Source organism: Podarcis liolepis (assembly GCF_965112155.1).
Source record: "Podarcis liolepis genome assembly, chromosome: 11".
NCBI lineage: Eukaryota > Metazoa > Chordata > Lepidosauria > Squamata > Lacertidae > Podarcis > Podarcis liolepis.
Genome location: NC_139565.1, coordinates 62,721,852 through 62,733,914, shown reverse-complemented (window position 1 = coordinate 62,733,914; position 12,063 = coordinate 62,721,852). Strand labels below are relative to the sequence as shown.

The following is a 12,063-nucleotide window of genomic DNA, read 5'->3' as shown; positions in this document are numbered from 1 at the left end:
CCACCATCTCCTCCTCTGATGTCCCCTTCTCCTTGTGCCCTCCATCTTTCCCAACATCAGGGTCTTTTCCAGGGAGTCTTCTCTTCTCATGAGGTGGCCAAAGTCTTGGAGTCTCAGCTTCAGGATCTGTCCTTCCAGTGAGCACTCAGAGCTGATTTCCTTAAGATTGGATAGGCTTGATCTTCTTGCAGTCAATGGGACTCTCAAGAGTCTCCTCCAGCACCAGAATTCAAAAGCATCAATTCTTTGGTGATCAGCCTTCTTCATGGTCCAGCTCTCACTTCCATGCATCACTACTGGGAAAACCATAGCTTTAACTATACGGACCTTTGATGTCTCTGCTTTTTAAGATGCTGTCTAGGTTTGTCATTGCTTTTCTCCCAAGAAGAAGAAAACTCCACTCATAGAGTCACCCTAGTCTCTGCTGGACCGCATTCCCAAAAAGAAACGGGGACCCTGAGCGTGAGCGCCTGAATCCCCTGGACTCTCGCCTCGCTTGATGGCTTGCAAGGGGAGGGGATCTTGGATCTACAAGAGATCTTGCAAGAGCAACTCCAAAGCAGCCGCCGCTGCGCCTTGGCGCTCGCCTGCTTGCAGCTCGGGCGGGCGGAGAGGCGAGGCGCGGAGACGGCGGCGGCGGCGGCGCGCCCGGGATCCTCCTCGGGGGCTGCTCCTCCCCTTGGCAAACTACATCTCCCAGACTCCTCTGCCCTCCCTCTTCCCTCTCTCTCCCCCCTCCTCCTCCTCACACCTGAAGAGCAGCCCAGCGGCGGCGGCAGAAGCAGCGGCAGCAGCAAGTCAGCAGCCCCGCAGCGGAGGCGCCTCTTGCGCCGGGGACCCCGGACGGAGGTGGGCAAGGCGCGCGCGCATGCAAGGGGGTGGCCGCCGGCTCCGGGTTTGCAGGCGCCTCGGGGCGGCGGCTGGGCCGACCTCGGCTGCCCTCCCTTCTTCCCATGGCCCGATAGGGGTCGCGTAAACAAGCTGGAGCAGCGCCTCCCAGCCTCCCCATCCCGGGCCCGCTTGGCAAGGCTGACAGCGCCCTCCCCCACCCCGGGTGGGGGTGCAGGGGGAGGTGGGGGCTCCTCTCTCCCTGGCCACATCCTGACACGGGTCTGGGTCCTGCCCTCTCTCTCCCCGTTGCCAGCGCGCGTGCTGAATCGCCAAGCGCAACCGCCTGACAGGCTCGCTTTGCAAAACGCTCGGCGGCTGCAGGTCGAAGTTGAAACTTCTGGCCTGTTGCAAGAGTTTTTTGGGGGGGGTGTTGTTGTCGCTCTTGCAGAGCCAGAGGGAGGGAGGGAGGTTTGAAGGCAGCCCGATTTGGGAGTGGGGGGCGAAAGGTCTTTTCTGCCTCTTTGCAATTCTGGGGGGGGGGGGGTGCCTGGAAAGTTGCACAACACCCACCCACCCCGTTCCTTCTCTGGAGTGTTTGCAACCCACAAACCCCCTGCCCGGATGAAGGCGCACTCTGTGACCCCCATAAATAGCGTGCCTTCCCTCTTGCCCAGAGCCGGAGAAGGAAAGTGGGGGGGAGGTAGCCAGAGGGTGCCGGATCAGCTGTTTCCCAGCGCGCAGCCCCTTCTTTGAGTCTTCTCCCTCGCTCCTTCCACTTCCCTCCCCGCCTTCTTAGCTGTTGACTTTGGTCGAGCCGAGGGAGAAGCTGTTGATCCTCTAGTTAATAGATAATACGCCCAAGTTCTTCGTGGAACATTAAACTCTTGTTTCCTTGCAGCCGCGGGCGGGCGGGGGGGGGTGCTTGCCACGTTATCCGGCAAACCCCAAACTGGTTCCCGAAGGCAGATCTCCGACGACGCAGGCTGGATGCTCCTTGCTCGCTTTTCTTGTGGGTTCACGAATCCCGGGATTAATATTGCCCCCTGTTAGTTTTGGTGTGCGTTTTTTGTGTACAGCAAGTCACCTCTGCCTGTCACTGCAGCGTGCATCTGTTGCGTCCTTGGAGAGCTGCCAGGGAGCCATGGGAACCTGTCAAATTATGTGTCATTCTAACCCAGTTTGCCTCGTGCTCTGACTGGTGGCTGCTCTCCTGGGTCTCCACTTCCTACTTGTTCCTCCTGACTGGAGATGCCAGGGGTAGCCCTATGCCAAGTCAGGCTTTTCATCTACTCTACCTACCTCAGTAGAGACGCGGGTGGCGCTGTGGGTTAAACCACAGAGCCTAGGACTTGCCGATCAGAAGGTCGGTGGTTCGAATCCCCGTGATGGGGTTAGCTCCCATTGCTCGGTCCCCGCCCCTGCCCACCTAGCAGTTCGAAAGCACGTCAAAGTGCAAGTAGATAAATAGGTGGGAAGGTAAACGGCGTTTCGTTTCCGTGTGCTGCTCTGGTTCGCCAGAAGCGGCTTAGTCATGCTGGGCACATGACCCGGAAGCTGTACGCTGGCTCCCTCGGCCAGTAAAGCGAGATGAGCACCGCAACCCCAGAGTCAGCCACGACTGGACCTAATGGTCAGGGGTCCCTTTACCTTTACCTACCTCAGTGCTGTCTGCACGGACTGGCAACAGCTCTCCAGGGTGTGAGGCAGGGAGCCTCTCCTAGCCCTACCCGGAGTTTCCGAGATTCGAACCTGAGACCTTCTACAGGCTAAGCGGATGCTCTACCGCTGAGCTACGCCCCTTCGCCTGTATGCCCGCAGCCACAGAGCTACAGTCATCCAGGTGATTGTGTGAATGTAGAAGTCGGCAGGAGGAGAAGGGGGAAATCCCCATTCCAGAGGCAGGTTCAGTTCTGCCGGTGAAATTTGCCCTTGAATAAGAAATGGCACTTTATATTTTAGATTCATGGAATGGCAGAGTTGGAAGGGGCCACGAGGGTCATCTAGTCCAACCCCTTGCAGTGCAGGAATCTTTTGCCCAACGTTGGGCTCGAACCCACGACCCTGCGTTTAAGATTCTCGTGCTCTCCAAACTGAGCCATCCCAGAAGGTGATGTCTTGCCTGTCTCATTTCTGGATTACTTAAGGAAAGGTGAACGGATATTATAGTGTTTATCTTTTCCTTTCTAGTGATTTGACAGGGAAATACCAGCCCCACCCTCCCCATCAGAGGCAGAAGCAACACACACACAAATTTCCTCCTATTCCCTAACTAGCAGGAAAAGAAAAGTGTCCTGGTCTAGTTTTAGCTTGTCAAACTTAGCAGTAAAGTCTAAAAGTAGGGAAGGAATCCGTCAGGTGCTTCACAAGGCAAAACTCTGCTTTTGCTTAAATGCAACAAACAAAGCGTCTTGCCTTCTTTTCCCCCTGTCCCTGGGTCTCTAGGGGGCGGGATTGTGGAGAGAGACCGAACACAGACACAACTTGTGTGTGTGTGGTGGAGCCACCCTGGAAACAGCAGCACTGTGTCCCATTCAAATGTATCTCTTTCTTTAGGGCTCAGCTGTGGGGTGGTGATGGTGCAAGTCTGATGCATAGCACTGACTGGCTAGTGCCTGTAACATCATCAAGAAACTTCTCCCTCCCCTGAGCAGTTCCGCAATTTGAAAAAGCTTCCTTTTGAAAGATATACACGAACAGTCAAATGCCTTAATGTTCCTGCAGAGTTTAAAACTGAAACTGCAGATAGGCAGCTGGCCTGAATCATGAGAGGAAGCAAAACTGACAGAAGGCTCTGATTTGCCCCAGCAAATGAATGTTTATAATTTCGGTTGCAAAGCCGGGCGGAAGCTGAGCAGTCCCTGTGGTGGCTTAATTTTTTAAATATGAGTTCCTGCCTTTCTAAACAGTTCAGGGTGGTTTTTACCCCTTGCTGCCTTTCAGATGCAGCTTTTCTGGGGAAGAGGAAAAACTACCACCAAGATAAAACTGACAGTGTAAATGCATATTAATAGTGCGCTTAAAACAAACACGCACACTCAGATTACTATTTTTAAAGTTGCCATAATGAATGGAAATAAACAGCTGCTGTACTAAAAAATGAGGGGTTCTCATTTTAAGCCTCATCAGGGCTAAGTGGCCTTCCTAAATCTGTTCCCTCGTTCCCAAAATTGCCTCCGCAAAGTGAGAAGCCTCTGCTTGACTGTAGCAGCTAGTGGTTCCAGCAGCCACCCACACAGAGCGCCCTTCCAACCCTCTCCCTCTGCTGTCTTTCCATCAGCCACATGTTCTGGTAGCGCCTGCCTGTTCTTGCAGGAGAGGAATATGGCAGTCAAAGGCACCGCGATTCCTTTGGCTGGTTTTTGCCAAGAAAACAGTCAGAGGTAGTACGGGGGATGTGACTGAGCCAAGGGGGCAGTGGCAGCACTGAAAGAATCCTGGAAGGGAGTGGGTTATTGCATGTGTCTGTGACAGCTGTCAGGCCAACTGGGCTGCTACAGTCACCCGGAGCCTTTTGGCTGTTTGTGGCCTCATTCACAGGCTCCTGCGCACGTACCAGTTCTGCGATTCTGATGAGAGAGCCCTTGAGGCTGTGCACACTTACCGAGGTGTAAGCTCCTTTGAATTCAACGAGACTTTCTTCCATGTAAACATGTCCAGGGTTGTGCTGACAGCCCAATTTTGAAGGCTGTCTGTTGTTATTTAGTCGTGCCCAACTCTTTGTGACCCCCTGGACCAGAGCACGCCAGGCCCTCCTGTCTTCCACTGCCTCCCACAGTTTGGTCAGACTCATGTTTGTAGCTTCGAGAACACTGTCCCACCATCTCATCCTGTGTCGTCCCCTTCTCCTTGTGCCCTCCATCTTTCCCAACATCGGGGTCTTTTCCAGGGAGTCTTCTCTTCTCCTGAGGTGGCCAAAGTATTGGAGCCTCAGCTTCAGGATCTGTCCTTCCAGTGAGCACTCAGGGCTGATTTCCTTCAGAATGGAGAGGTTTGATCTTCTTGCAGTCCTTGCAACTCTCAAGAGTCTCCTCCAGCACCAGAATCCAAAAGCATCAATTCTTCGGCGATCAGCCTTCTTTATGGTCCAGCTCTCACTTCCGTACATCACTACTGGGAAAACCAGAGCTTTAACTATACAGACCTTCCCTTCTCATGAGGTACCCAAAGTATTGGAGCCTCAGCTTCACGATCTGTCTTTCCAGTGAGCTCTCAGGGCTGATTTCCTTCAGAATGAATAGGCTGTCTATAAGTGGGTAAATGTTTTTAATGGATAACACACAAACAGGTATGATCAGCTGGGAACATCTGCTCCACGAGGCTCGCCGAAATGAATGGGGCAGTGCTGTAGGGTGGAAATACATGCTCATTTTCTGCAGGATCTTAGGGCGAGCGGTTCTCTTCAGACTCTTGTTTTTTTTTTTCTAATTAGGCGTCCTGAATGTCAAATGACTGTAATGCTTTTTAAGAGGCGGGCTGTGTTGCTTAGAAGAAGCCCTCTAATTTCCCCATCTGCCGTTCTCTCTTCCCCTCCATCTCCCAAGTCTGTAATTCAAGGAACAAAGTGAGCAAAGGTTTGTGTACATCAGCCTCCCACAAGCTGGTGCCCTCCAGAGATTTTGTGCTTCTGCAGAGCACCATCTTGGGGAATGCTGATGTGCAGAATGCATTTACTGTATTTTTCGCTCTATAGGACGTACTTTTTCCCCTCCAAAAATTAAGGGGAAATGTGTGTGCGTCCTATGGAGCGAATGCAGGCTCCTTGGCTTCAGCGATAGCAACGCGAAGCCTCTGAAGCACAGAGGGAGCGCTCCCTCCATGCTCTGGAGGCTTTGCGTTGCTTTCGCTGAAGCCATGGAGAGCGAGAGGGGTCGGTGCGCACTGACCCCTCTCGCTCCCCAGGCTTCAGGCAGCTATCTGCAAACCTTCGGAGCGCGCCCCCAGCCCCGCAAGCTGCGGGAGCGGCGGCAAGGCTGCACGCAACTTTGCCGCCGCTCCTGGACCTGTTCTGGGGGCTGGGGTCGGGGGAAGCTTGGGCTTCCCCTGCCCCAGCCCCACGGCTAAAAACGAAGCCAAGACAGCGCGCGGGATCCATTCCGCTCGCTGTCTTGGCTTCTGCCAAAGCCGCACACAGCCTCTCCGACTGGAGAGGTTGCGCGCGGCTAAAGAGGAAGCCAAGATTTTATTGGTATCAGCCGCCCTGAGCCCGGCTCTGGCCAGGGAGGGTGGGGTATAAATAAAATTTATTCTTATTATTATTCTTATTAACAAGTTGGGAAAATGGGAAGCGTTTCTGCCATTGGTGATGGGAGGAAAGGTCACCTCGAATCTTTGATTCGGTCACCTTTCTGCTAGGAACGCAGAATATTGGCTGCTGCAGTTGCTTCCCTCTCAGTGCAGGTGTGCTGATTACTTCTCCCTCTCGCAGTGTGCAAATGAGACCTGCTAATCTGCTTTGCCCTATAACAGCATTTGCTGCGGAGTTCGTGTGGTGTGAACACACCGCCTGGCTGTGTTGTTTGCACAAATCATGAATCGTAGAGCTAGCTGTCGATCTGGACGGGACCCAAATGCTCATACAGTCACAATAATCGCAACTAAATAATAATCCTGGCCCGATTAATTGTTCCTTATAGAAGCTCCACATCTTTTGGAGGAAGGGGGGAGCAGAAAAAGAGGGGGTTTCCCCCCGTAAGCATGTATTTTTAAGGCACATCCTTAAGGTAATGAATAATTTGACCTTCACTTACACATATTTGAGTATAACATGTTCTGAACCTGGAAGATGATCTGTTAGCACAATTAGGCCACTACACTAGCCTCAGTTTGTCGTGCCTCCCTGTCTGCCTTCTTCCTGGTCTGCCCCGCAGAGGACCTTAAGGTCCATGAATAATCCTAGTTTCGAGGTCCCGGGCCCTAAGGAAGTCAGACTATCCTCCCCCAGGGCCAGGGCCTTCTCAGTGATGGCTCCAACCTGGTGGAATGCTCTAGCCCATGAGACCAGGGCCCTGCAGGATTTCACTTCCTTCCGCAGGGCCAGTAAGACAGAGCTATTCCACCTGGCTTTCAATTTGAACTTAGCCTGATCTTTTATTCCCCTTTCTTCCCTCCCCCCCCTTTTTTATGAAGATCACCCGCTCTGGGATCCCACAGCTAATTCTCCCCATGTCTCCTCGCTGGCCCAAGTAGGACTAATTTAGCCAGCTAGCCCTGGTGATCATTGAATGTTTATTGGATTGATTTCCCCCCTAAATTGATTATTGAATTCTGAATTTACTGTTATTCACGTTTTATACTGTATTTTATGCTGTTTTTTGTTGCATCAATTAAGTGTTTTAAATTTGTTGTTAACTGCCCTGAGCCCGGTTTTCTGAACCAGGAAGGGTGGGGTATAAATAGTTTATCATCATCATCATCATCATTATTATTATTATTCACAGAATTGTAGATTTATATAGTTGGAAGGGACCTCGAGTGTCGTCTAGTCCAACCCCCTGAAATGCGTCCATTGCAGATGACCATCCAACCTCTGCTGAGAAACCTCCAAGGAAGGAGAGTGTGCTGGTCCCGGGGGGAAGGTTACCGTTGGCGTAATCAAAGTCCGGTCCTGGGTCACTAGCCTGGAAACAGTTCACAAGGAGCGGGGCGAGGTCCGAAGCAGGAAGCCGGGCAGGGACAGGAACACTGGAGGGTCAGGTCTGGGTCCGGGCAGGAACAGGTACTCAACAACGACGTTGCTTCCGCAACCTGGGACCGGGCTGACTGGCCTTTATCTTCTCTGAGGCCATGGGCGGTCCCGGCCCCCAGGAGACCCGCCTCTCCTGGCCTTAAGGTGAGCACTCCTCCTGGGAGAGACCAGTTCCCTCCGCCTCTCTGCCCTGAGCCTCTGCAGTTCAGGAGAGGCTGAAGGGTTACTGGGCCCAGGGGGAGACTCACCTGTAGGCACTGAGTCCTCAACCACCTCTAGAGCCAGAGTGGATTCACCTGGTGCCTCCTCCTGAGGATCCGGCACAGGTGCAGGCGCTTCAGAATCAAGGCCCTGCCCCAGTTCAGCCGGCCCTGGAGGCGGGGACTCCTGTGCAGGCTGGGATTCCTCCGGTTCACCCTCTGAATCGGATTCCCAGGCCATCACAGAGAGTCCACCATCTCCCAAGGGAGACCGTTCCACTGTCAAACAGCTCTTCTTGCCAGAAAGATTTTTCCATGTGCTTACTCAGAATCTCACTTCTTGTCATTTGAATCCATTGATTTGGGTCCTGCCCTCCAAAGCAGCAGAAAACAAGCTTCCTCCATCTTCCATGGGACAGCCCTTCAGATATTTGAAGATGGTTCTCATACCTCCTTTCAGTCTCCCCTTTTCCAGCCTGATATACCCAATTCCTTCAACCGCTCCTCATAAGGCCTGGTTTCCAGACCCTTGATCATCTTGGTCACCCTCCTCAGTTTTCTGCTTGAAACCCTGGACCATGTTGTTGTTGAGTCGTTTAGTCGTGTCCGACTCTTCGTGACCCCCTGGACCAGAGCACACCAGGCACTCCTGTCTTCCACTGCCTCCCACAGTTTGGTCAAACTCATGCTGGTAGCTTCGAGAACACCGTCCAACCATCTCATCCTCTGTTGTCCCCTTCTCCTTGTGCCCTCCATCTTTCCCAACATCAGGGTCTTTTCCAGGGAGTCTTCTCTTCTCATGAGGTGGCCAAAGTCTTGGAGCCTCAGCTTCAGGATCTGTCCTTCCAGTGAGCACTCAGGGCTGATTTCCTTCAGAATGGAGAGGTTTGATCTTCTTGCAGTCCATGGGACTCTCCAGAGTCTCCTCCAGCACCAGAATTCAAAAGCATCAATTCCTAGGCGATCAGCCTTCTTTATGGTCCAGCTCTCACTTCCATACATCACTACTGGGAAAACCATATCTTTAACCTTTAAGCAGAACCGTAGCTAGGTGATCTTGCACCCCTGGCAGAACTGTCCAGATTGTGCCCCCTAGCCACTGACAAATTAGCTCTTCTTTCTGCCGCTCCTCCATTCAATTAACCCTCAGTTAAAAACCTTTTCTTATGAGCCAATAATCAATATTTTTATTTATAGACATATTTATGGAGACATTTTTAGCCAATTTTGCACAGACACCCCTCGCCTGCGCCCCTTGCGGGAGCCCATCTCACCACCCTGTATCTACGGCCCTGATCCTCAGGAAAAGCGGGACATTCTGGGATCACATCAGAAACTGGGGCAGCTTCTGTAAATACCGGACTGTCCCTGGAAAATAGGGACATTTGGAGTTCTTGCCACAGTTCTTGCCCAGATGTTTGAAAAGGCTGCAGAATGCAAATCCCGCTGGTGGGATAACAGATGCAGATCGCTGCCTGACCCCGAGCGTGTGGTTCATGTTGGTGCTGAGCCACTGGTTTCCTTGGTGCTGAGAGCGGCCGGCATGGGGAACCGTGAGTGAGTATTGCACTTGGGCAAAAAAAAAATGAGAGGCACAAATACAAGATGGGGGACACCTGGCTTGAGAGCAGTACATGTGAAAAGGATCTAGGAGTCTTGGTTGACCACAAACTTGACATGAGCCAACAGTGTGACGCGGCAGCTAAAAAAGCCAATGCAATTCTGGGCTGCATCAATAGGAGTATAGCATCTAGATCAAGGGAAGTAATAGTGCCACTGTATTCTGCTCTGGTCAGACCTCACCTGGAGTACTGTGTCCAGTTCTGGGCACCACAGTTCAAGAAGGACACTGACAAACTGGAACGTGTCCAGAGGAGGGCAACCAAAATGGTCAAAGGCCTGGAAATGATGCCTTATGAGGAACGGCTGAGGGAGCTGGGCATGTTTAGCCTGGAGAAGAGGAGGTTAAGGGGTGATATGATAGCCATGTTCAAATATATAAAAGGATGTCACATAGAGGAGGGAGAAAGGTTGTTTTCTGCTGCTCCAGAGAAGCGGACACGGAGCAATGGATCCAAACTACAAGAAAGAAGACTCCACCTAAACATTAGGAAGAACTTCCTGACAGTAAGAGCTGTTTGACAGTGGAATTTGCTGCCAAGGAGTGTGGTGGAGTCTCCTACTTTGGAGGTCTTTAAGCAGAGGCTTGACAACCATATGTCAGGAGTGCTCTGATGGTGTTTCCTGCTTGGCAGGGGGTTGGACTCGATGGCCCTTGTGGTCTCTTCCAACTCTATGATTCTATGATTCTATGAGTGAGAAAGGCCTTTGCCATCGGTCAGGTGCAGCTGGGCTTTGTTTAAAGCCACCTGACACCTGATCTACCGAGGTTTATCTGCTGCAGGCCTGCTTGGTATCCTGCCAACTCGTGGCAGTTCAACACACACACACACACACACCCTTGGCAGCTGCCTGGGAAAATGAGAGGCTCTGTGGATCTGGATCCCACAAGTGGAATGTTAGCCAGGAGTATTTTTAAACGTGGTTTCAAAGACGCAGAGGCAGCAGACTGCAGTTGCGAGCCAAGTTATACCCAGAAGCCTTAGAGGGGCAGGGTGGCGCTGAAGGTGACAGGCGCAGAGCCAAGTCAATTATTTCTTTTTATTTCGTTCCGTAAAATTTATACACCAGTCTTTTTGCATTATTATTTCATGTTATAATGTACAGCGGACGCTCGGGTTGCAAATGTGATCTGTGCGGGATCCACGTTCGCAACCTGCAGCGGCACACCTGCGCATGCACAGGTTGTGGGTCGGCGCTTCTGCGCATGCGCAAAGCGTGAGTTAGCATTTCTGCGCATGCGCAACCGCCAAAACCTAGAAGTAACCCATTCCAGTACTTCCGGATTTTGGCAGGTCCATAACCTGAAAAAACACAACCTGAAGCATCTGTAACCCGAAGTATGACTGTATATAAAACAGAGAGAACAATTATAACAACAGGCGAAAATTAAAATACCTGCCTTGCTTGTCTCACCTGAGATCTAATTGGAAGTGGGGGTGAGTTCCAGGAAAGTGGGGTGAAGAGAGGGAAGCAGGGAGGAAGACAGAACAGAGAGGCCAGTTGCCTGTCTCTGGACCTTTGCTGTGAAACACCCTCTCAGCACAGGTGGATGGATTGAGCTTGCTTATACGCTGCTTTCCCACCATTTGCAGCAACCATTCAAAACATCAAAATACAGGGCATTGAAATGTGCGTCCTGTATGCAAAACACAGAACATGTCAGTATTTTTTTTAAAATAGCAATCAATTCAGCAAACACACAGAGGAGACTAGCACCCTTGCTGTTAACCTTCAGGTGTCTCCTGAAGGCTTCTTCTTTTCTTTATAGTGTCAACAGGCTTATTCAGTTGTACGTTTTTAATTTTTTGACAAACCATCATTTTTTATTATTGCTCTGTGGTATTTTGTGTTCTGTAAAAGGGTAAAGGGGACCTCTGACCATTAGGTCCAGTTGTGGCCAACTCTGGGGTTGTGGCGCTCATCTCACTTTACTGGCCGAGGGAGCTGGCATACAGCTTCCTGGTCATGTGGCCAGCAGGACTAAGCCGCATCTGCGAACCAGAGCAGCACACGGAAACGCCATTTACCTTCCCGCGGTACCTATTTATCTACTTGCACTTTAACGTGCTTTTGAACTGCTAGGTGGTCAGGAGCAGGGACTGAATAACGGGAAATCACCCCGTCGCAGGGATAGGAACCGCCGACCTTCTGATGGGCAAGCCCAAGAGTCTCTGTGGTTTAACCCACAGCGCCACCCACGCCCCATTTGTGTTCTGTACTGTCTTGCTATTTTACGCAACGTCTGGGGGGCTGCAGCTGGAGGTGAAGTAAGGACTTGCAAGAAACTGGATCTGAGGGGGACATAATAGCCCAAATTGGTTTGCGTTGTCATGCCTGACCTTGCTGATGGATCTGCTGTGCTAAATTCCTGTCCCTGGCGTTGGGTAATCAGCGCTAAATCTGATGTGGCTACCGGTGACTCTCTTTGCAATCTGATGAAGGAGCCTCATCTCGCCTAGGAAAGGTCAAGCCGCAATGAATTCGTTTCCAGGCTCTTTGTCTATCTGTCTCTCTCTTCCGCACCTGCCGGAACACCCAGCAAACGCTCCAAACACAGCAGAAAAGAAGTCAGGTGAAAAATAGCCCACACCGAGGCTCTGATAACGTTTGTTTTTTGCAGGTCATGTTGGACAAAGGCAGCCGCGAGAGGGGCAAGGAAGGGCACTGGCGGAGACTAATTCAGTCTGTGCACAGCAAATGCATTGGCAATCTTCGGGGATAACA

At 51.6% G+C, this 12,063-nt stretch overlaps 1 protein-coding gene across 1 annotated transcript in view; it reads left to right on the top strand.

Moving 5' to 3' along the window:
* The first annotated feature begins 290 nt into the window (after window positions 1–290).
* Window positions 291–12,063, top strand: part of LOC310688915 (myogenesis-regulating glycosidase-like) — a 28,656-nt gene continuing 16,883 nt past the window's right edge. The window contains exon 1 of the mRNA XM_083465961.1: window positions 291–849. The gene's annotated coding sequence lies outside the window, so the exon portion shown is untranslated. The remainder of the gene's footprint in view (window positions 850–12,063) is intronic.